Source organism: Vombatus ursinus, unplaced genomic scaffold (genome assembly GCF_900497805.2).
Source record: "Vombatus ursinus unplaced genomic scaffold, bare-nosed wombat genome assembly UNPS02014932.1, whole genome shotgun sequence".
NCBI lineage: Eukaryota > Metazoa > Chordata > Mammalia > Diprotodontia > Vombatidae > Vombatus > Vombatus ursinus.
The window spans coordinates 13441313-13467881 of NW_020954710.1; the positions used below are offsets into that span (position 1 = coordinate 13441313).

At 37.7% G+C, this 26569-nt stretch overlaps 1 protein-coding gene across 1 annotated transcript in view; it reads right to left on the bottom strand.

Moving 5' to 3' along the window:
• The window catches only part of AJAP1 (adherens junctions associated protein 1), a 127397-nt gene that overhangs the window by 8242 nt on the left and 92586 nt on the right, over positions 1-26569 (bottom strand). The gene's annotated exons all lie outside the window — the stretch shown is intronic.

Here is a 26569-nt window from a genome sequence, read left to right on the forward strand (position 1 = left end):
ACACACACACACACACACACACACACACACACACACACACACACACATATATATGTATGAAATTGAAAAAATAAAAAGAAAGCTCCATCATATCTAAAGTGGACAATGGGGATGGAGGGTCATGAAAGGAGGAAGAAAGTTCTTACATTGAAAGAACTTCCAAGTGCCATGAGTTACCCTTTTTGCCACATGTGCTCTAAGCTTGAATTCATTTTTTCCTTAGACCCTGTATATATTTTTTTGGGGAGTAATATGTTCCTGTCTTTTTTTTTTTAGGAGGGAGTGGTATTTTGTATAAACTATACCACTCCATACTACAGAGTGGTATAGTTAATATATCACCCTAGAATATATACATTTCTAGAAGTTAATTAATTGACTAATTTATATCAAATGCTAATCATTAGGGGGCTCTTGACCTATACTGTTTGACAGCTCCCATCCCCAGCAAATTAAGGTACCACTGGGAACCTGAGAGAGAAAAGTAGCTAGCTTCTCTCTGGGCTGCAGCTTACAAATCTGAATAGGGGCTTGGAGAGTGAGCACCAGAGCTCATGGTACACTAGTATTCAAGCATATGATTAACTTCCACATAGATGAGGGATTGGAGTTGTCCTGTTTGGCTTCCAGAGGGAAGAAACAGGAGCACTGGATGGAAACTGCAAGAAGGCACATGTAGACTTGAAGGCAGGAAAATAAAACAAAACAAAATTAAGAATTAGAGCTATCCTAAAGTATTTGGGAAGGGGCTACCATGAAAGGCAATGGATTTTCCCTCTTAAAAGGTCTTTCAATCATTTATTAGGTAATGGAGATCCCTTTATGGATATGGATTGACATGTAAGAGTACCAATCTCTTGTATTTCTATAATTCTGTGATCTGGGACCCTATGAACAAATGTTCAGAGCTGAAAAGAACCTTAGGGATCCTCAAGCGCAGCTCTCACATTTTTAAATGAGGAAACTGAGGCTTAGAGAAATTAAGTGTTCCCAGGGTGATACAACTAGTGAGTGTCCCAGGTGGGTTGATGATGAAGATGCTGATGATGAGGTGACAATAAAAATGAGGACATCTATTATTTTATAATACTTGAAGGTTTGAAAAGCAGTTTACATATCCAGAGAATCCAAAAAATTATTGTTCAGCTTGGATCTAAGGCTTAAAACTGAACAAAGCATTTTTTTAGACATGCAGTATTATCGCTTATGATCCTTACAAGAACCCCAGGAGATAGATGCTATTATTATCCTCATTTTATAAATGGGGATATTGAGGCAGAGAGAAGTGAAGTGTTTTGTCCTGTGTCATACTACTAGTAAGCATCTGAGGCAAGATTTGAACTCAGGTCTACCTAGCTCCAAATTTAGAACAATACTTTATCCACTTCACAAATGTTCAATGAAACCTAGACAGAGATGGTGCATGTAAGGAATGATAGGGGTCTGAAATGTATCATTCTGCCAATAAGTCTAAACCTGAAGTTCAGAGAGTAGCTCTTTCCTCCTCAGTATCTTCCCTTTCATCTTAACCCCTCACACCCCTAAAATCATGCCCCCAAAGACTTCTGCTTTTGTTATTAGAGAGATGTTTTAATCAACTATTGATCACAAGAGCTTCGTGCTTGTCAGATTACAGATGGAAACTCTCTTGGTTTACTTGTAAAGAAGAAAAAAAAAACCTTGACATATTCAAAGTTTGGGCCAAATCTAAGAAGGCAAAATTACATAGGAATAAATGTAAAGTTGTAAATTTAGAGGAGAAAAAATACTTTTAGAAAGTACAGGATGGGGGAAATGTGGCAGTTTGTCTGACAATGGTCTGGGGCAGGGGTGGGTGAACTTGTGGCCTCGAGGCCACATCTGGCCCTCTAGGTTCTCAAGTGGGGCCCTTTGACTGAATCCAAACTTCACAGAACATTTGGCATTCCTTGTTCTAAGGGTTCTCACTCAAAGGGTCCCACTTGAGGACCTAGAGGGCCACGTGTGGCCTTGAGGCTGCAGGTTCCCCAGCCCTGCGGGATTTGACGAACTGCTGCAAAAATATGTCACCAGGGTGACAAGGCAGCCGAGAATATTGAGGGGGAGTTCCATTGGGAAACATAATCCAAGTCCAGAGTGATAATATCCCTACAGTACTCTGAACCACATCTGGAGTGTCATGCTTGGTTTTGGGGTTGGAACTTTAGTCAACGTACTGATAAGCTAGAAAGCATAGTGATGAGGATGACTAGGATGGCGAAGGGAATCTAGATGATTTCATAGAAAGCACAGTTAAAAGAACTAGGGGCAGAGGAGACATTTATTCTGGAGAAGAGAAGATTTAAGGTAGGGTATGACATGTATCTACCAATATTTGAGGTCATCTGTTAAAGGAGACCAATGACACATTACTGGCTTCCTAATATTATTGCGAGTGCCATTGGAGGGAAGCAAGCGGAGTACAAGGATAGCCTCATTTGTACCTTTTTAATTTTATTGCCCAGCAAAATGCCAGGTAACTAGTGAGGACTTTTCCATGTTTGTTGAATGGAACTGAGTCAGAAATGATTTCTAAATTTTGGGACACCATATAAATGTGAGCTATTATATTACATAATGATACAAATTCCACAAGGTTTCTCCATGGAAAGTCTACTTAAATTGGTTAACATGTATTAATTGTCCTAGCAGAGTGCTTCCCATTTACTAGGGATATAGCAAATGCTTGAATTAAATTACTGAATTTTTTTAAAAAATGTAAGCTATTGTGGATATGGCAGAGAATGAGAAGACAATGGTAGTTTTTTTTTTTTTTCATTTGTATTGCTGGCATCTAGCACTATGCTCCTCACATAATAGTTGTTTAATGAAGGCTTGTTGAATTGAATTGAATAGCTGGAGGGACAGAGGCTGGATGAATGCTTGCTTCACAGTTATCCCTTTCACATCTGGAAGGGAGGGGGATTAGTGCTCCATGATCTGGAAAATCCAGGTGAAATATTTTGGCCCTCCCTTTGTACCAGAGAAGAAGTCTAAATTATTATTGTATAGAAAGCTAAAATATGTTGATATTATACAACAATATATACATATCTGTGTATGTATATACATACAATATATAATTTATATAATATTATATATATATAATACATTTCTGAATTTCTAAACTTTTTCTGTGTCATCTGCTGGCCTTTCCATGTAGTCTGTGACTTCTGCAAAATGCCCCCAAAATTCCCATTTAATTTCTTATACTGATCCATGATATATGGAAGCTGCAATGGGGAAAGTTGCAATGTGGGAGGGATAATTGTAGTGTAATGTAATAGCGATGCTTTTTAGGTAAGGGATGAACTAGGACAGATGATCACTATTAAGACCCCTTCCAATGTTGAAGTTGTATGATCTGTGATCTATGATCTATGATCTTTCCTAATGATATCCTTTGCCCCAAGGCAACATTCTACCCACTCCCTTCCTCACAAAAGTGTCTGAGCTTGCCATGCTATTTTTTTTTTTGTCATGGGCTGTTTGCGCATCTGTTTGCCCAATACACGTATGTATTTCCTGATGGCAGATTTCATCCAAAAATGACTTTGCTGGCTGTCTCCCAAAGACACAATGCAGCAAACAGATGTTATCTCTCCATTGGATATCATCAGATGGGGAGAAATTGTTAATAAATAATTAAGAGTTGGCATGATCAGGAAATAAGTTTAATTCTTTTCCCCCTCCTATATGCTTTTGTTATGTTTGGTAAGGGATTTCCATCTTGAGCCTATAGGAAAAATATGCTTTCCAAAAGAATATGAGCTAATACAGAAATGTCATTTGCATTTAGAGCTGATACTCAAAAGCTAAAGTTTCTGAGTGATTTCAGATAGACACTTGGGAGGAGCTAGAAGCTCGCTGTAGCTAATGGAACATATATATATCCCTCCACAATCTCTCTCTCTCTCTCTCTCTCTCTCTCTCTCTCATTTCTCACTTCAGTAGATTGGAAACTCCTTGAGGTCAGAGATTCTTTTATTTGAGTCTTGATATCCCCAGCAACTGCCACAGTAGTTTAATGAATACCTTTTGAATGGAGTTAAATTGAAAGCATGTCATAAAATTTCAAATACTACATAAAGATGAGTTATATTAATAGAAACATGTTGAAAAATAGACTTATTGGAAGAGAGATTCTTCCCTACTTGGTTAATACATGTTAATTGAACTCTTTCTATGTGCCCAGCATTGTGCTACCTAGCATAGTGCCTGCCATATAGTAGGGATGTAACAAATGCTTAAATTGAATTGTTGAATTAAAAAAAATGTGATCTATGGTGAGTACGTAAGGATAGTGTGACAACAGTGGTAGAAATCCCAAAATCATAAAAGCTCTGATTGCCAGGACTTCCACAAGCCCACATTCCAACCTGTACCTCCAAAACCATGCCTATTATAACATGCCTCAGAGAACAAGAAGACTTGGGTACAGGTTCCATCTCTGACGCATGCTGGCTGGGTGACCCTAGTCAAGTCTTGTAATCTGTCAATGCTCTAGATAACTCTCTAAGACTGTAAGATGAAGAGCAGGTAGCAATCTACACTGGTAGATGTAGTTTCCTCATTAGGGAGTTCTTTATACACAGGTTCATTCCCTATCAATATAGCATGCTGTACTGAGATAGAAGAAATACTGGTATTTTATATATAAAATACAAAATCACTTTTCCTATGTGCCTAGTATTGTGCTAGCACAGTTATCTTATGTATTGTAGATGCTTGGATAAATGTCTATTTATTGAACTGATTATTAGGCACTTTGGGAAATTTTGTGGAGCATCCATTTACATAGATATCATAAACATGCAAGCATATACATATATAGATATATCCATATATGCATATACACAGATATCAGCATTTATTCAATCATCTGCAATACATCAGGCATTGTGCTGACAGAATGCTAGGCACATAGGAAGAGCAAAATTAAAATACATTCATTGACATGTAGACTCCCTCTACCAACAAGCCTGGTACAATTTATATTTCTATATAACATAATGACTCGTATTTATAAAGTGTTCTGAAGTTTGTAAACCATTTCTGCTTCAGTTCTATTTAACAGTATGTAGAAGTTCACACTCTATACTGAACATTGTCTTAGGTGTTGGGGCTATACAGGCAAAAAAGAAACAATTCATGCATATAAATCACTTACATCCGATGATATTTGAAATAATGTTATAAAGTGTGCAGCATAAGTATTATGGTAGCCTTTTTACAGATGAGGTCACTGAGACTCTGACAAGTGCATAAACTCCAAGATTTATAGCTAGAATTGACCTTAAAGGTCATCTCATCTAACCTTGTCATTTTATGCCTGGGGAAACTGAGCCCCAAAGAGGTTAAATAATTTGTTCAAGGTCTCACTGGTAATATGGGCCAGAGCTGGGATTTCCTCTTCCTGCTACACCATCAGGATTTTCCCATGATCACGCAGCTAATTAGCACCTGAATCTGCAATCAAGCCCGGGCCACCTGACTCCAGAGTCAAGGATCAATCTGCTACACCTGGCAGCCTTTTCTGACTGATAAGTCAATCAACAAACATATATTAAGTGCCTGCTATATTTCATGAACTGTGCTAAGTCTTAGGGATACAAAAAGAGGGAAAAGATAGTCCTTACCCTCAAAGAGTTCATGATCTAATGAAACATGAATTTTGAATGATAATTGACTGAAAGGAATCCCAGTCTTCAGCAAAAGATAAATGCCTAATATGGTTTCTGCATAGGTAGGTAAAGAAATGATCCAGTGATTTAAGCATGTCACCCTACTAGCTTATAAACTCCATGGTGGCATGGACATTGTTTTGTCTACATTGCATATTTCTGTAATTAAATCAATGCTCCAGGCACAGCAGATAGCTAATACATGTTTGTTGAATGAAATTAGTGGGATGCGTGTGTGTTTTAATGATATACGGTATATAAAAGCTTTTTGATCTCAAAAGACTGAGATTTTCCCCATGTAAGCATTTTTTCCCTTTCTCCATAAGGACGGTGGACTATCCCTTTCCATTTAACTATTTAGAGATATGGTGTGCCAATCAATTGAATTCAATTCGTCAAGCATTTATTCCATATCAGCTAGATATAAGGCACTGTGCTAAATGTCGGAGATACAAAGAGAAAATTTTAAATAGTCCCCTGTCATCAAGAAACTTATTGTGAAATTCTACTGTGGAAGAAGTACATATTAACATATGACTTAATATGAGATAATTTTAAGATGGAGAAATATTAATATCCAGGGGAACCATGAAAGTTATATCTTAGAAGAAGACCTATGAGCTGATTCTAGAAGGAAGCAAAAGAATCAGTCAGTCAGTCAGTCAAGGAGTATTCATTAAGTGCTTACAGTGTCTGACACTGTGTTAAGTTCTGGGAACATAACAAAAGTAAAAAAAAATCATTTAAGAAGAAGCATCTAAGAAGTAGAGATGAAGAAGGACTGTTGAAAGAGAGATATTCCATTTTTTCTACTATCCTTTACCATATTATCAAAAAATACATAAGTGGGTATATTTTTTAAGTGTGATGAGGAGACTGGCTGATGAGGGCTATCACTTAAGGCATTCATAATATGGCTGGCCTGGTTCTACTCTGCATGAGGTTTAGTAAGCCTGCTTCTTGTCATGAGTAATAGAGAGGCCCTTCACCCCACTTCAGAGCATGAACAGGTATCCTCTGACAATGAGATGACAAACAACCCTTTAATTGGCTGCTGAGCTACAACTGTATGTACATACAAAAGGCTCATGTAAGCAATCTCTCACTCTCTTCCCTGATAGTTTTTGAGAATGAATTAATATCAATCTAGGGCAGGGTGCAGGTTAGCATCTTTGGATCTCTTATCTCCCCATCCAGCTGCTATATGTCTGAGAGCACATGATACCTCTCCCTCTGATAAATTTCTTCTTTTCTGATATTAGGTGAGTGAATATCCTGAGATGGTAGTATCCACAAAACCAGCAAGACCATCAAAAATATCTGAGGTCCCAAAGAAAACAGAGTCTCAGAGTTGGTGGAGGCATCAGCTGAGTGTGCTGAGGACACCATCGTAGAAATCCTGAAGACACCGTTGTAGAAATCCTGAAGTCTGACTTTCTTGACCCACCCCAACAAGGAACTAGACCACCTGAGCAAAGGGAGTCCACTTGAACATCCATAGGCCATTCAGCAGAACTGAATTCTTCAAATAGAGAAAAAAAAAGACTCCCAGGACCAAAAAGTACTAGGATTTAGGGGGTTGTTTTATAGCAATATTTTAACTTTCAGTCAACTCTCCCCAGGGATCCAGTGGGTTTGTTGAGGGGAAAGGAATAGTTATTGCATTTCAGACCTTATTATACCTTCTCAGTAGACATGCAAATATTATTGATGTTGATTAATTGAGCTTGGGGAAATGCTAACTGGATAAATGATTTTGGAAACTGCACTAGTTGGGGCTCATGAATGACCATATTAGAAACTCCATCTCCTCAGTTATTTCTCTAGAACCTTGATGGGAACAGCAGTCAGTGGCCTTCTGAGGACCCAACCTACTAGTGAGAGTTGTGATTGGGACAATAAGCCCACAGAGGTGGCTATGCTTGAAATTTGCTTTAGATAGACTGCTGAAATAGGGTATACTTTAAGTTACTAGCTGAGACATTCCTTTTTCCAGCTACCCAAAATGAACGAATGAAGCAAATTAAATGCTGAAACAGATGGATCTAATATCACCTTTAAAAGGCTGATTAATTTGGATATTCCCAGCACTACTTTTAGGAGTTAGATTGTGTATGTTTATGTGTGTTTGTATGTGTGTTCTCTTTTTCATCTTGAGGATTAATCAATCAAAAATTCAATAAGCAAGTATTTATTAAGTACCTACAAAGTACCTGGAACTGTGCTGTATATTGAGGATATGACAACAAAATCAAAATAATCCCTAACCTCAAAGAGCACATCTTTTACCAGGAGAGGAATGAAATCACACCAGTGTTGGGCATGGTCCAATAAGATTATGTACAACAAAGGAACAGCTGAGAAGTAAATACTCTCGAATCTCAGGTGGTAAGGACTAACCAAGCAGTTTGATCTATTTTTGAGAGCTGGGGTTTGATGATAAAAAACATCCATAAGGCTGGCTCCCACACACATTCATGATTCTTTACCTAAGCAAAAGCTATTGCCTTTTGTGCCTTCTTACCCTCAGAATGTTAGCTCTTTGAGAATATGGAACATCTTATTTTTTGTCTCCTAGTACAATATCTGGCCCAGATTAAATGCTTAGTGAATGCATGTTAAGTGACTGATTGATTCTTCCTTATAGCATCCATTCCTAATGCATACTCAGATGCTCCAAGGATACAGGAACTCAACAATAATTGAGTGTTCATGGCTATAAAAAAGATCATTGATACAGAGATAGAAGATAACTCAGAGGCCAATTTACCCATCCTCCTCTTTTTCTACAGGTTATTAAACTGAGGCCCAGAGGGCTGAAGAAAGTGACTTGTCTAACAATACATTGAGAGTAAGGAGCTTAGAGCAAAGATTTGAACCCAAGACTTCTGGCTAAAAATCCAGCCTTCTGTTCAACTGTCCTATCTCTTGACTAGGATTGATCTATATTGTATCTGCCTGTCATCAAGGTCCTAAATTGTCAAGCCCTCTGTCAAGGGGCCCTTGATCAAGAAAGATTCCTGGTGCTGGGAAGCTAGGCAGAGATTACCAGATTAATCCCTTCAAAGGTCAAGCCACCATTCTTCAAGTAGAGGTTGAATGATGATTTATGGGATGTTATGCAATGAGGATGTTTTGTGGAAATTTTGGCTAGACTAGATATCTGGTGAGATGCCTTCTAACACTAAAATTCTGTCATATCATTCATAAATTATTTTCTTTGTTATTTCCATTCATTTTTCCTTGTTCTATTCTTTGAAAACACACAACTCACACCTGTCTTCCACAAGGCAATATTTCAAATAGTGGATGACAGATGTCATGTTCTTCCATCTGCCCCCTTTAATTCCTCTGTCTTTTCTTTTTTAGGATAAAGATCCCCAGAACTTTAAACTGTCCCCAAGGTGAACTGCACTTGAGCCCCTCTAGCATTCTGGCTGCCATCCTTTGAATAGTCTCCAGTTCATCAGTGCCCTTAACTGTTGTTTCCCAAAAAGAACGCAGAATTTCAGAAATAATCGGATGAAGACAGGGTAGAGAGGGATTGTCACCTCCTCATTCCTGGAGGGATTAAATAAGGTATTTAACCTAGAGGAAATGTCACGAAGAAAAGGCACAGGGTATAGGGTTTCCTCTGCGAAGAGTGAGCTCGTGTATTATGTTTCTCCACATCAGCAGGAATTAAACAATCCACTGACTTTGTAAAAGGCATAATCTTGCAATAGGGTCAGTTTCCCTCAACTTGGTTTAGCCTGTCTGCCAAGATGATTCTCCTGGGGTGTGTCTGTTGTGCATGTTACAGGTCATTGGAGCCACAAGTAACAGTTGGATGAGAAGTGGACACCAAAAGTAGGTGAGCAAGCCTTCGCACCAGAGGTGCTAGTTCTTCCTGAACACACCACACCCAACCCTGTGTGTTACGGCAACGTCTACCCAAGAACATAAAGACGTTCTCCATGGAATGGGTGGATGAAAATAATTTGTTCCAATGGCAGTGAAGGTGATTGAAGCAGGCACTCTGGAGCACTTAAAGCTTGGCCAAACATCGAAGATTCCGATGTCATCTACTGCATCTTAAGCCATCGCCAGTTGCCCTAACTTTCATCTTGCCACTGAACTTTAATGAATCATGAGAGTAAAGCTGACAGCTTTGTGCAACTCTATCTCGCTTCAGTATAATTACAAATAAGTCAAGACACCACCCTGTGATGTCATTGGTCCCCTTTGAAAGTGAAGGATGAACATATTCCAACAACAGCAACTGGCAGTTGACAATAGTGTCAAGTCAGGGGATAAGATCAAAGGACCCCAGGATTAAACCTAGAAGTCATCTTCTCTAAATCCTTCACTTTTTTGTTTGAGAAAATGGAGGCCTTTGAAAATGAAGAGACTTGGGGCAGCTAGGTGGCACAGTGGATAGAGCACCAGCCCTGAAGTCAGGAGAACCTGAGTTCAAATCTGGCCTCGGGCCAAACACTTGACACTTACTAGCTGTGTGACCCTGGGCAAGTCACTTAACCCCAATTGCCTAAAAAAAATAAATAAATAAAGTAAAAGGTTGAAAAAAAATTAAGAGACTCGCTCAAGGCCATGCAGCTAATAAACGGAAGGTCTGGGATTTCAACCTTTATTCACTAAGTACTAATCCAAAACATTTTCCACATACGTTCTAGACTCAAGGCTAATGTGACATCACATTCTCCAACTCTTAAGGAGTCAGAACCGAGAATCATATATTTAGACTTGGAAGAGATATAAGAAGTCATCTACTCTAAATTCTTTATTTTTACAGATGAGTAAACTTATCTGTAAAGGGAAAAGAAGTGACTTGTGCTTGTGGTCCCATAGATAGCAAATGGAAGGGCTAGTATTTGAACCCATATTCACTGACTCCAAATTCAGAGTGCTTTCCACTGTAGCATTCCATTCTCTGCAAACCCATTTAGGTTAAAACAACAGGAAAATCAACAAAACAAATACTTCCAGAACCAAGGTCAATGTAGAATCCCAGTTTTTCAACCATTTTTTAAATTTAGGCAAAATATTAGATTTCGGAGCTGTGCCGTGGGGATTTTCTCTTCTTTTCCCTGACAATGATCATCCATTCCATTTATTTAGGGCTCCCTTTTTGCTTCTGGTAATTGTCATTGTATACGAACGTGTCTGAGACTCAGCTATCATATATATAATGAAAAATTATGCTTGGGATAATGGATGAGGACAGGCAGATTACTGAGTTATACATCAATCATTAGGGCTTTATGGTTATGTTTGTGATGCTTTGTAATGAGATCAGATCCTGAAGATTGATGGAGAAGCTGGTTATCTATCTCAGAGCTTGGGCAAAGTTTCATTAGACCAAGCCAAACTAAATAAGGAATGCTGTCCATTGTTAAAGAGAATAAATAAATAGTAAAATAATAAAAAAAACACACTTTAGCTGTGTCTACACGTACATACAAAGGGCATGTGGACTTCTGTTGTTGTTCTTCAGTTGTTTCAGTCATGTCTGACTCTTTGTGATCCCATTTGGGTTTTTCTTGGCAAAGATACTGGAGTGGTTTGCCATTTTATTCTCCAGCTGTTTATTTGTTTGTTTGTTTGTTTTTAACAGTTGAGGAACTAAGGCAAACAGGGTTTAAGTGACTTGCCCAGAGTCACATAGCTAGTCTGAGGCCAGATTTGAACTAAGATCTTCCTGATTCCAGGCCCTGTGCTCTATCCATTGTGCCACCTAGCTGCCCCATGTGGGCCAGGGGTAGGGAAAATAGTCTAGCCTCAATATTAAGATAAAGAGAAGGATATTTTTGAGGATTTAACCCCTGCAACCTATGCTAGCTCTATTTTTGTCTGCATAGAGAAGGCATGAGAAATCATGCATTTTTAGGGTGCCAATCACTTTGAGGCAGCAGGTTATGAGTACTGCTGAGTACATAAAAGAGTAAATATCAAATCTATACCCCCACATTTTCCAGAAGAAGGTAAGTTCATTGATCACAGTGGTACAATGAGAGGAGGGTAAGGCTGATGATTTTGAGCAACTCTGTCCTACTTAAATCCAATTTACACACATGTCAGGACATCACCCTCATTGATATCATTGGTCCTCTTTGAAAACTAAGGACAAATAACAATAACAGAGCACTAGGCTTAGAGTAAGGAAGAGCTGAGTTCAAATTCTGCCTAAGATTTACTAGCAGTGTGGCCCTTTGCAAGTCACTTAATCTCTTCTTGCCTTACTTTCCTCATCAGGAAAATGGGAATAATAATAGTATTTTCTTAACAGGGTTGTTATGAGGATCAAATAACATAATTGTAAAGCCTGGAACCTACTAAGTGCCATATAAATGTTGGGTGTTATTGCTATTAAAGTGCTTAGCCCATAAATGTTAGTTGATTATCATTATCATCATCATCATTATTCAAAGTCATGCTATCCATTATACCAAACAGACCATCAAATTAATTCAAATGAATTTATCAACCATCTACTATTTATACCACCAGTGCTGGACTCTACACAGTGTAGATGTTTGATAAATGTACATTGAGTGGAAATGAATTTCATTAGAGAAGTGATAATGGTATAATGGATAGCATGCTGAGCTATGAATCAGAAAGACCTTAGTTGAAATTCCACATCTTGTACTTATTGGCCATGTAGCCATGGGCAGAGAACTTAACCCTTCTGAGTTTGAGTTTCCTTATCTTTAAAATGGGGATATTAATATCGGAACTTCTGACTCAGAGAGATGATTATGGTACAGTGGATAGAGATCTGCCATCAGTAACTGGAAGCCTTGAGTTCAAGACCCATCTCTGGGTCTTGCTAGCTATTGGCGGTGACCCTGGGCAAATCACAACTACTTAGTACCCTAGGCAACTCTCTAAGGTGTAAGTTAATTGCTGATTAATTGCTGATTGCCTTGACAGAGGGAGTTTCCTCATACAAGAAGTCCTCAAAGTAGTGACATCATAGAATAAATCTTACTTCTAAATCTTAACTTCTTACTTACAGGCTTTTGTTAGTAGTCAAGCAAGTAAGCATTTATAAAGTGCATACTATGTGTTTGCAATAAGCTAAGCACTGAGGCAGGGGTGGGAAACCCGTGCACTGAGGATACAGTAACCAAGTGAGACTATCCCTGTCCTTAATGAACTAACATTCTAACAGAGACTACAGAGATAGATAAATGATCTAGATAGGTAAATGTTATGCATATGTTAGCTATATAAATAATAGGATTGATAGATAGATGTTAGATAGATAATCACAAATGTGGGGCAGTTAATTGGAGCAGCAAAGTACCTGGGCCTGGAGGCAGAAAGACTCATCTCCTTGAGTTCAAATCTGTCCCCAGACTATTACTGGCTGTGTGACCCTAAGCAAGTCAACCCCATTTGCCTTAGTTTACTCACCTGTAAAATGAGCTAGAGAAGGAAATGGTAAACAGCGCCAGTATGTCAGCCAAGAAAACCCCCAAGGGGGTCACAGAGAATTGAACACAACTGAAAACAACTCAACAATAACAACACAGATGTTAGAAATATAAATCATAAATAGATGACAGATACATAAGTGATAGAGGAGTAAAAGGTAATTTTAGGAAGGAGAATATTAGGGGGAAGAGGAGTCAATAAAAACTTTTTATAGGAATTAGTGTTTTCAGCTTAATCTTGAAAGAAATCAAAGATTCTAAGAAGAATTAAGTGATCAGCAAAGCTCAAGGCAGCATAGAAATGTGAGTTATTATTAAAAGCTACACTAACATTAGTTATTATTATTGCTATTCTTCTACAAAGTGACTGGCAAAGCTCACAACAATCCCTTTAGAGTACAGCCAGCAGGCAGTCTCTGTCCTTCATGGTAGCAGTATTTCAAAGTTGTTCTATACATCTCCTGCTTCTGATTGCTGCCCATGTATCTTCTAAATCTGGCATACTCACAGAAAAAATATGTCACTAGCACTTTGCCTCTCCTTTTACTGGGGAGAAAGAGAATGCACACAGGACTGTGTGATTGCCTAAATGAAAGATCGGAGGCTTCCAGAAGGTGAATCTGAAGGTGCATCTGAAGCAGGGGCTTAGAGCCAGGATGCCAACAGGGGAAGATCTCCCCTTATCACAAGGATAATTGGGACTGCTCTTTGTTTAGGATGCTACTGTCAACAAATAAAGTGCAGTTCTCAGCAGAATCCATTACTTTGGCATTTCACTGCAATTGACTTCTCCCCTAGTGTGGCATGATAGGACATGAGAGAGCCAGTATTCACTATAAGAATTAATATGGTAGTTCTAGTTCAGGAAGCAAAGTGTGATCCATTAGAATCTTTTGTGAGCTCTTCCATAGTCTGTGTGATCTGGAACGAATTATTTTAACCTCTCACTACCCTGGCGATTGTCTAAGATTTTCTTGACTTTACAAGTAGATTAAAAGGCTAAAGGTGGAAATGAACTTTAGGAGGCATCTAGTTGAACTCTCCTATTGAACAGATGAAGAAATTAGGGGGCATAGAAGTGAAATGACTTGTCCAAGGTAACATGGTTGTGTAAAAGCCAAAATCTGAACCTAGATCTCCTGACACTCACTTTTGTATGTTTCTAGCAATGCTATGATGCTTCTCTTTATTTAACTCATCAAATTATCATTATAAGGATTAATCTCCCTTGACTAAAATGATGGATGAAGAATGATACATATGTAGAATAAATATACACATGACATATGTATATGTGTATATGACATATTTATATGTCTATACGAGAAAAAGAGAGGTGTAGTGGATAGAGGACCGGCCTAAGAGTCAGAAAGCTCTGGGTTCAAGTCCCAGGTCTTCCACGTACTATCTGTTGCCTTAGCTTCTCAGAAATTTCTCTAAGATTACAATATGAAGAAAAGGTCTTGCTATGTATTGTTAAAGGCATTTCTTCACTGGTAGCTCCCTACATTAATGAAATCATAGGTTTAGGAAAAAATATGCATAAATATGTACGTCTAATATAGAGCTACAGATACAGAAGGTACATATATGGATATAGATAGAAAACAATATGGATATAAATAGAGACACAGATTAGTTTTTGTTGTTATTATCACTTAGTCATTCATTCGTGTCCAACTGTTAGTGACCCCATGGACCAGAGAATATCAAACCTTTTCATCCTGTCTGTCAAAACTCCTATTTGCTGCCTCCATGACACTATCTACTCGTCTCATCCTCTGCCATCCTCTTCTCCTTTTGTCTTCAAGCTTTCCCAGTATCAGGGTCTTTCCAATGAGTCTCATCTTCTCATTAGGCAGACAAAATATTTAAGCTTCAGCTTTAGTATTTGACCTTCCAGTGAATAGTCTGGATCAAATTCTTTAAGTATTGACTAATTTGATCTCTTTGTTGTCCAAGGGACACTCAAAAGTCTTCTCCAGCACCACTAGAGACAGAGATGAATAGAGAGCAACAGAATATACTGGAAAGAGTCAAAGGACTTAGGTCCAAATTTTGCCTCTGGTGTTTACTATGATATCTTAGGAAGATATTTAATCTCCCTAGGGTTCAGTTTCCTCCTCCAAGAATAAAGGAATTGAACTAGAATGGTCTCTGAAGACTATTACAGCTCTAGATCTATGATATTACATATTTATTGAGTAAGGGAAGAGGATTCAGATTTTTTATTTTATGTTAGTTAATTCCCAGTGTGGAAAATCTCAGTTGCTGTTCAGCCATTTATCAATCTTGTCCAACTCTTCATGACCTCACTTGGGGTTTTCTTGGCAAAGATACTGGAACGGTTTCCATCTCTTCTCCAGCTCATTTTACAGAAGAGGAAACTGAAGCAAAGGGGTTAAGTGATTTGCCCAGGGTCACTCACTAGTAAGTGTCTGAGACCAGATTTAAACTCGAGAAGATGAGTGTTCCTGATTCCAGGATCAGTGCTCTATCTACTGCACCCAACTGCTGATATAAAATCATCACCAAGACTATGCTCATTTAATGAATATGATATGTCAATAATTATATGTTAATAAAATATAAGATATTATATACATATATGTGTTGATAGACAGTCTCCAGACATGTGTTCATTCACACAGGCAATTCCTATTTCCTTATGGAATGGGAAATTCCATTCATCAATTCAGATTATCAATTAATCTGTATATTGTAGTCTTAGAGTGTTGCCTAGGAATGCTAGGAGTTTAATTATCTTTCCCCTGGTGATGCATGTATGTGTGTGTATATAATGTATATATCTCAAATGTATTTATTTACAGAGTTTTGTGTTAGAAGGTGAAGAAATGTGCCTGGAAAAGAAGAAGAGTGTTGAAAGGGAGAGGATTAGAAGTAATATTATTAAAAGGGGAAAATGTCTCAGAGATCGTCTTATCCAGTCTTCTCATATTATACATGGAGAAATAGTATTCAAGAAATGGGGGCAGCTAGGTGGCACAGTAGATAGAGCACTGGCCCTGGAGTCAGGAGGACCTGAGTTCAAATCTGGCCTCAGACCAAACACTTGACTCTTACTAGCTAGCTGTGTGACCCTGGGCAAGTCACTTAACCCCATTGCCTAGCCAAAAAAAATGAAGAAATTTTCCAAAAGCAAGGAAATGATTTGCCCAAGAAAACACAACTAAATGCAACCGCATCAGGATTCAAACCTAGTTCTATTCCCACTGCATCATGTAGATAAAGAGGCCAAATGATAGGTATAGGATAATGAAGTCAAGTAGGTGGAGCTATCAGGTATTTATTATATGTCAAGCAGATCAGAGGTCAAGTTTGGGGAAATCATGGAAACTAGGAAGGGTTAAATATGTTCAGAGAAATAGCATCAGGAATCTGGGAACTTTAAGAATTAGCTCAAACATCATGAATCAGAGGTCCATCCTGACCTCAAGGTAAAACATTCTTTATTTCTATTTATATTCTATTACTTTATGTTCTTATGAGGGAAAAAAAAAGGTTTCAAAGATCTGTGTCTGAAGTCAGAAAAAAAAACAATCAATAAGCAAATATTAAATGCTTACATTGTAGCACTGTTAAGTGTTTGGGACACACAGGAAAATAAAACAGTCCCTGCTCTCAAGAAGCTTACAGTCTAATAAAAGAACCCTTCTGGTCCAGCTTTGTTTTGATTCATGCAGATAGAAAGCTGGAATCCAAGACACTCTTTTAGGATCAGAACAAAACAAAACAAACAAGCAAACAAAAGCTATGATTGTTGGACCTCTCCTGTGAGGAATAAGCTATTTGTTGTTGCTCTAAACCCTTAAACTCCATAATAAAATTCTTACTATGTGATAAACAATCACTCCCATAATATTGAGGTCCCGAGCTCTATGATAATTCAGTCAAATCCTCATAGACAAGGTAAATTGCATCACTAAGATCCACTGGATTTTTTGCTCTCTCTTGAGTTACTCAGTGTCACAGTAATAGTGTCAAGCAGTTTATGAATGCGCTTCTATGATAAGGCCAATGGCGACCTTGTTTAAAAAATAGTTATTTTTTCTACATTGCATGAAGGCAAAGAAAAGACCCAGAGAAATAATTCTGGGGTCCTCTAAACTTCTAACTCAACTCTTCCCATTTGAAAATCATTGTCCCAGTTATTACCCTAAAGTGTCTTATAGAAGAAGAGTCAGAGAGATTTAGTTCCTGAACTACCAGTTTCCAGCTGTGATCACTGGATCTTAGATCTAGAGATGGTTGAGATCTTTGATTTTGATTCTTTCTTAAAATTTTTTTCTATTAAAAAAATCTATTTTTTCTCCTTTCAGCCCCCACCATGAGGAAAACAGCAACAACAACAACCCCCCATACACATGCACACAAAATCCTTATAAAAATTATGCACACTTAAACACAACAAATGGCCAGTAATAGACCCATAGCTGCAAAGAATCTAGGGATTCGAAGGGCCAGAGGAAGCAATAAACACCAGGCATGAGAAACATTCAGTGAAAGTAATTAGACCCCCAAAGCCTACAACTGGCCTTTCCTGAAGCCTGAGACCACCATGATTAGGCTTGACAGATTGCCTAGTATAGAAGAAAGACCACTGGATAATAAATTAGAAGAACTAAATTCAAATCATGGAACTATTACCTGTTTATCCTCAAGAATATCGAGTCATGTAAATGAGCATTTATTCTGTACGTGCCAGACACTGTTCAAGATCCTGAATGGCAATCAAAACACAGCTTAAATGCCATGTGTCTTTTACATTTTAGATTACCCCCACAGTGACTAATGCTTCCCACTAAAATTCCTTGATATTTATTTCAGTATTTAAAGCTGGATGGGACCTCAGATACCATCTAGTCTGACCCTCCCCCATATTTAACAGATGAGGAAACTGAGGCCAATGGAGGTAAAAGGACTTATCCAAGGTCACATCGGTAATAATCATCAGAAAAATAATTTAAACTAAAGTTTTCTGATTGTAATATCAGTGATTTCCATGGTAACACACTGCTTAATTTATACCTTTTATATGTAGTATATATATATATAATATTATGACATATATATGTATTACATGTATAATGCATATGCATTATATATGTATATATGTCATTGTGTGTATACATGTATGCATGCACATATATGCCATTTCCACCTTTAAGAATGTAAGTTTATTGAAGGTAGAAATTGGTTCATATTTTTCTTTGCATAGTACCTAGTATCATAGTAGACATTTTATGCTTGTTGATTGATCAATTCCCAGGAACATATCTCCCACTTATAACAATATTAGAGATAGCACATGAAATTCTTGAAGAAATTGCTTCATTTTTGACTTTGTTTTCTCAGGGTCTAGCATAGTACCTAGAACACATTAGGTCCTTTTTTTCTTTTTCCTTTTTTTTGATTGGCTGATCATAACATTATTGCCTTTGAACTAACTCCTGCAAAATCATTTCACCAAAAGCTGTGTTTCCACAGATATTTGTAACACATAAGAAGATTTTACATATGTTATATACTAGTCACAAGAAACACAATAATAAAGATAGAGACTCTTAGGAGTTTCATGACACCCTGGCATGTTTGAGTAGTAGGACATTGATCAGAAATTTTGCAAAGTTGGTTGCTTGAGTCACTCTCTTGGGTTCCTAAACCTACTTTCCATATTTCTGTGTCCCTTTTCTTCTATCCTCTTCCACAAACACTTAACTAATGTGAATGACATTGGTGAGGGGAAAAAAAGACAAAACAAAAAGAGCTTTGTCTACTAATGCCAAGATGGATTTGGAAATGCTTCAATCCATTCAAAGGATTAATGCGAAAAACTGGAAACCGTATGAGGAGCTTTTTACGCATGGACCAAAACCCAGGGTGTCAGGTCCCTAACAATGGCACTGAGGCTTGGAGAGTACCTAAAGCTAATTGGATCCATGAACGTCCCCCTGGCCTACAGATCCTTAAATAGAATTGACACTAATTGCTTGCAGGCCTGTTCTAAAAAAATGAGAGATTGACATCACTAGACAACAGAATCCTATGCTCAGCATCTTCCACTACTCAGAGGGCAGATGCAGGAGGCCAGCCATACTCAGAGAAGGAAAACATTAAGTATGAGTGGACTTTCCAAATAGAACCAAGTGGAGATAATGTCACCCATGAGGAGAGAAGGATTCCAGTCCAACTGGGAATGCCTCAGCGGGCTGACACCTCCATAAAGAATATAGAATTTAGAGTTGGAGGGAGACATAGAGATCACAGGATCAGAGCTTTTGAGTTGGAAGGCAAAGAACTTTTCAGAGGAGGGTGAACAGGATCAGAAAATGAACCAGCCAACCAACAGATAGAAACAGAGAGACAAGAAAGAGAGTAGAAATATTGTCAAAACCAGAAAGGTGGTATTCCCTCTATAATTTACCCTTGGCAAAATACATCTGAAGAACTGTGTTCAGTTATAGGTACTATATTTTAGGAAGAGTAATAATTTAGTTACAGAGTTTCAGAGCAAAACAGACTTTCTGAGTTCAATAAATAAATTAAATAAATAGATAGATAGATAAGGGAATTCTAAGATTTACAAAGAACTTTACAAATACTAACTTATTTTACCCTAGCTGTTTTAACTGTTTCAAAGATGAAGAGACTGATGTTTAGGGCTTTGCCCAGGGTCACATATCAAGTAAGAGTATGAGGCCAAATTTGAATTCAGGTCTTCTGGACTCCATGCCTGGTACTCTCTTCACTGTACTGCTGAGGTGCCTACTTGTAAGGAACCTAAGATCTAGTCCAACTCATACTAGTATAGAAATCTTTCTACAACATATTAAATAAGTAGTCAACAAACCTTTGCTTAAATATCTTTAATGTAAGGAAGACCTCTGCCTATGTTTGAAGTCCATTACGTGTTCAGTTAAATGTCATTGTTAGGAAAATTTTTTTATTCCAAACCTAAATTTTCCTCTCTGTCCCTTTTACTCATTGATTCAGGTTCTTCCCTTTAGGGACACACAGAATTTAAGGACATGTCATGTTCACCTTGAGTTTTCTCTTTTTTCAGGCTAAATGCTACCAAGTCATGCAGTCAAAACATGTCATAAAGTAGAGGCCTTTTACCATACTGGTCACTCTTCTCTAAATATTCTCTAACTTCTCAATGCTTTTCCTAAAATGCAGTACCTAGAACTGAGTTCAGTCTTCTAGATAAACTCAAATAGTACTCAAATCCAGTCTCAGATACTTATCAGCTGCATGACCCTAGGCTAGTCACTTAACCCTGTTCACCCAAGTTTCCTCTGGAGAAGGAAATGACAAACCACTCCAGTATCTTTGCCCAAAAAAATGGGTCAAGAAGAGTCAGACACAACTGGAAATACCTAAACAACAACACAGGGTCAAGTATAATCGAACCATCATCTCCTTTTTGATTGAAGCTATGCTTCTTTTAATATAGCCCCAGATCCCATTGGCTTTTTTAAATTATCCTATCAGAGATTAAGTTGAGGTGTTATGAAACTCAAATGAGATAATGAATGGAAAATACTTTGAAAACCTTAAAGCTCTATATATAATTTCATCATTATCATCATCATCATCATCATCATCATCATCATCATTATCACCACCTCCTCCTCTTTCTCCTTCTCCTCCTCCTATTCCTTATTCTTTTAGTTCTTCTTCATCTTCTTCTCCTCCTTTACTTCTTCTTCCTCCTCCTTCTCCCTCTCCTGCTTCTCTTTTTCCTTCTCATTATGATTATGCTATGGTTACCAGGGCTCTAATCTGGTGATAAAAAAAACTCCATGAGCCTTCTATTGAACTCCTGTTGAGCTCAAGCAATATTGATAGACTAGAGCAAAACAGGGATGTGCTGGTAAATGGCAAATGTTTAACAACTAGATGCTGTGGGGGGGGAATGCATAAATATTTGCAAGTTTAATTTGCATTATTAATACTTTCTCAAGTCTAGATAACCAACAAAACACTAAATCAAGGCCTGCTTTTGGGAAGATTTAACAAGAAATTCTCACAAGCTTTAGAGCTGGATTAGAGACACCACTTTCTTGAGCCTTCTGTCCACTCAAACCCATGGATTTTTTTTTATTTTTTTAGACGAACTGCTAACCATGTGCCCTTCTTCTTAAACTTGTGAAATATGTTTTAGGAAATTCAGTGGAAAACTCTCCTTTCATCCCTGAAATCTCATCTTATTTGATCTGATTCACTGTTTTGGCCTATCAAGATATTCTTGCTAAATCCTGACTCTTTCAAACAGGGCATTAATAATCCTTCTTGGCTTGGTGTCCTGAGTGACACCAATGAGGCCAGTTCTGCTTTTATACAAATCATCAGGAAATTGCAAACAGCACAAGGTCAAGCAGATACCCCATTAATTCATCATCTTTGTTGGTACATTTGGATAGAGACAACAAACATTTAACTGGTAAAGCAGTTAGATTGCTGGGCCTAGAATCAGGAAGACCTGAGCTCAAATCACCCCTCAGATATTTACTAACTGTGTGATTCTGGGAAAGTTACTTAATCTCTCCCAGCCTCAGTCATTTCAACTGTAAAATGGGAATCAAAATAGTACCTGATTTACAGGGTACTTGTAAGGATCAATAACACATTTAAAGTGCTTTGCAGACATTAAAAATGAGATTTGAATGCTAGTTTATTATTTGATGTAATAATGGCAAACATTAACTCCTTTCTTAGATTTCAGCTCCTTTGAACTTTTTAGGTGAATCTGTTCCTATGTCTTCTTACGTATGGTGCTTAGCTTTGTGGATATACGGTGGCAACATGGTATAGTAGATTAAACCCTGAACTGGGAGTCAGGACAACTTAGGATAAAATCCTGCTTCTGGCCCCCTACTAGTTGTGTGAGCAGGAACAATTTACTTAATCTCTCCGAGTTCAAGTTACTTAATCAGGAAAACGAGGATAAACTCGCCTCTTGTACCTACTCAGCAATGGTAAAGCGTGGATGAAATGTTTATTAGACACGTTGCAAACTCTAAAGAGGTACATAAATGCCAGCTGTTATTATTAACTAAGAACAATGGATAAATGTGGCAGAGAGGGAAATTTAGACTTGCTATAAAGAAGACTTTGCTAACATCTATAGCTAACCAAAACTGCAATGGGATTCTTTGGCAAGTAGTGGATTCTTCCATCATTTGATCGCTTCTATCATTCTTCCATTATTCCATCATTGACAACGATGTCAGGCCAAGACTGGACAATCACATCTTAGATACGTTGTAAAGGGGATTCTTGGTCAGGAGCTAGTTGGAGTAAGTGGTCCCTAGGGATTTTTTTCAACTCTGAAATTTGGGAATTATGAGTTTTTTTAGTCTTTTGGGTTTAGGGTTTTAGCTAAGGAAATGTTCAAGAACTTCTTACTTCATCTTTTATTGAATGATAAGTTCAATCAGAAAGCATCAGTGTTGTATTCAAATTAAGTTGATAATCATTTATTTAGCACCTGATTTATGACAGGCAGTGTGTGAAATGCTGGAGATACAAAGAAAAGCAAGAAACAATAATAATACCTAGCAGTAACAACAACAATCAATCCCTGCCCTTAGGGAGCTAATAATCTTTTGGGGGGACAACACAAAACAACTGTATACACTATGCAGAAACATGATAAACACAGGAAAATTGGAAGTAAGCAGCAGAGGGTAGTTTAAACACAGAATATAGTGAAAGTCTTACTGTGGTTTTTAACTATTAAAGCTGTACTAAATTGTAAAGAGGTCAAATAATTGTACTAAGATCAGACACTTCACAGGTATAGAAATTAAGTCAATTCAAGTCAACAAACATTTGAGAATTATTTACTATCTGCTACACTGTGCTAAACAGTGAGAATATAAATACAAGCAGATAGAAGTACAATCCCTACCTTCAAGGAGTTTACATTCTAATGGAGTAAGATAAGGAATAAAGTGGAGTCGAAAGGAAGGTGATGAAAGGGGGGTTATAGAGAAATTATACTGAGTAGTTTGGAGAGAAATAAAATTTTGAGTGGTCTAGCTGTCCTCCTGAAAATGGAGGTGCCAGAGACAAGAGAAAACAACAAGGAGATCCTGAGTCATTTACAATCCAGTGCAAACCAAGACAAAAAATAGAAGATAGAGATATAGACAGATAGATAGATAGATCCTATGGAGATGTGATCTCTTCATTGTGGGTATTGTTTCCAATGTTGCGAGTGATAACCCATTTTTATGCCTATCTTACATAGCTCTTTTTCATGTTCTCTCACCCATATGCCACAGGATGTACACCTACTGTGCTGGAGCTTTCTTTACTCTCTCTTGTGAGAAGAAGGAAGAGGAGGAGAAGGGGGAGGGGAAGGAGAAGGAGAAGAAAGAAAGAAGAAAGGAGAAGAAGAAGAAGAAGAAGAAGAGGAGGAAGAAGAAGAAGAAAGAAGAGAAGGAGGAGGAAGAGAAAGAGGAGGAGAAAAGAAGGAAGGAAGGAGAAAAGTAAAAAGAGGGAAAAAAAAGATGATGAGCATACTGTTGGTAACTTATATTTATAAAATTCTTTAATTTTGTAAAGCACTCAGGACAGTCAGGGTGTCCCCTATTTCCTTTGATTCTTCTGACAGGCTTATGGAGGAGATACAAACATTACCCAAACCATAGGAACAAAAGAAAACTTCAAGGGGCTATAGGTGCCATGTAATCTGTACCTATTCAATTTGCAGCTGAAGAAACCGGGGCAAATGTTGATTAAGTGACTTGCTTAGGATCCCCCAGCTAGTAAATGTCTAAGGCTAGATTTGAACTTAGGTCTTCCTGACTCCAGGCCCAGCCCTCTATTCACTGCACCATAATGCATGGTTCCCTTGAATATCAATTATCTCTCACTCTCACTATATGACCAACCTATTTACTTTTAAAAGGTTGTGTCACATAGTAGAGTGTTGGACTTAGAGTAAGAATGACCTGGATTCAAATCTTACCTTTTTTATTAGCTTTGTGAACCCAGGAAAATCTGGCTTTCTCAGCTTCAAAGGCCTCAACTGTAAAATAAAGCAGATTGGGCCCAAAGATGTCTACCTCCTTGAATACCTTCCAGTTCTAAATAGATGATGCTATGATAATACATTCCCTTGATGACATCCTTTAAGCACTTTATCCTTTATAATTATTCATTAGCAATATTTTGCCCATCACTCACACCCACTATAACCTCCGCCATTCCCCTTTGAGTGAGCCTCAATTTCATTGCTTAGGAGATTATATTACTACATGATTTGCAGCCACATAACAACCCCAGAATAATATTGGTATTTGAAAGATGGACCTTTTTTTTTTTTCAAGAAAAGAACTTAAGGGCATTAAAATAACTTTGCAACATCGCTAAAGACAATGCAGCCTGCCTCCCTCCTCCCATTCAATTCTGGGCCCAACACCCCATGACACAATGGTGCAGCAAATAGTAATTGAATGAATAGAGCCAGCAATCATTACAATCAAATTATACATGAGTCACAAGAATAAATGGAAGCCATAAAAGGTTGAAATCTACAGGTTGAAGGAGTTTGTGATTACTTTAAAGAAAGACAAAATTAAAGGCACAGATTCTCATCTTTGACATGAGATAACTAGGTAGAATTGTGAATAGAGCCCTGGACTTGGAATCAAGAGACCTGGGTTCAAATCCTACCTCAGACTTATGCAAGCTGTGTGACAAATCATTGGGCCTCAGTTTCCTCATATGTAAAATGAGAGGTTGAACTAGATGCCCTTTAAAATATCTTCCAGCTCTAAAAATCTCTAATTTATGTCCAGTGACTGTGGTATGAGGGGTTGGTTTCTTTACTCTATACTGAGGGTACAAGGACACATAGGACAAAGCCCCTGACAGCTCTTACTAGAGACATAAGTGGTTATGGGTAAGTATAGCATCAATCACAGTTGCAAAGAGGAAAGTGGGTAACTTGTTGTTTGTCTATGAGTGCATCTGTATGTATATGCATATCCTCAGAATGGTGTGCTGGACTTAGTGTTGGGGGTTCAGGGTTTGATCCTGGCTCTGATACTCACTATCGATGTATTTCCCAATCTCTCAGCTTCAGTTAAAAATCAGTTGAATTAAATAAATTAGATAAACTCAAAATTTCTTTTCATGTATTATTGGTGCCTAGGATTACCTTCTTATATCTAATCCAAAGGAAAACAAAGAAAGGATATGTCTATGTCTTCTGTCATTAGCTAGCTTAACTGAGAATTCATTCATAGGATCATAGACTTTTCACTGAAAGGGATATCAGAAGTCATTTAGGCCATCACCCATTTTACAGATGAGGAAACTGAAGCCAAGAGGTGAAGTTGTTTGTCTAAAGTCTAAAGTCACACAGGTAGTAAGAGGGGTGGTCCTACTGCCTTCCCAGTATCATACTGCTTTATGCATTTTTAAACAAGTCAGCTGATCTAGCAACCAATTAAATCTATGGTTGACTTTCCAGAAAGTAGAAGAGGGACAAAGAGAAGTTTTTACCTTCTATATTATTTTGTACCTATAACTATTTCTAGAGACCCTTAAATGCAAAATGTCAGCACATAACCCTACATTGGAGACATAGCAAATGGGAGTTTTTCATTCCCTTATTGCCAAACTACCTGCTCAGTGGACAAACAAATCATAGCTTATCATACTCAGCCCGTTTTCTTATGGTCCAGATGTTCCAGACCTAACTGAAACCAAAGCATTTCTGATACAATTATTTTGCAGCTTCTAAAACATTTGCAGATTCTTTGCATATTTTATGCAGCTTCTAAAATAAGGTTTCTTAATCTTTTTTTTTTTTTGGTTTGTCACAGGTCCTTTCCGTAGCCTGATGAATTCTACGGATCCCTTCTCATAATCATATTTTTAAATACAGAAAGTAAAATGCATCAGATTATAAAAGAAGTCAATTATATTGGCATGCAGTTACCACAATATTTGAAAACAAAATGGACTCTAGGTTAAGATGCTGTTCCAAAAGTGGTCCCTCCTGCCTTTTTATGTTTGTTCCTTTTTTCTTTCCTGATAATGACATTTGCTGTTTCTATTCAATTCAATAAACATTATTAAATGTCTTTATAATTAAAAACCAAGTGTCCCTAATACTATTCTAGGTGCTGGGGAATGGGAAAAAATAAAGAGGCAAAATACAGTCCCAGCCCTCAAGAATTATTCTTTGCATTGATGGGGTAGAATAAATAGATGATAGAGAAACATAGAGATGGATGGATCGATATGTGGATAGATAGATAGATAGAGAAAGAGATACAAATACAGACACACAGAGATGGACAGAGAGATACAGAGATACAGATATAGACATATAGATATGGATAGATAGATAGATAGATAGATAGATAGATAGATAGATAGATA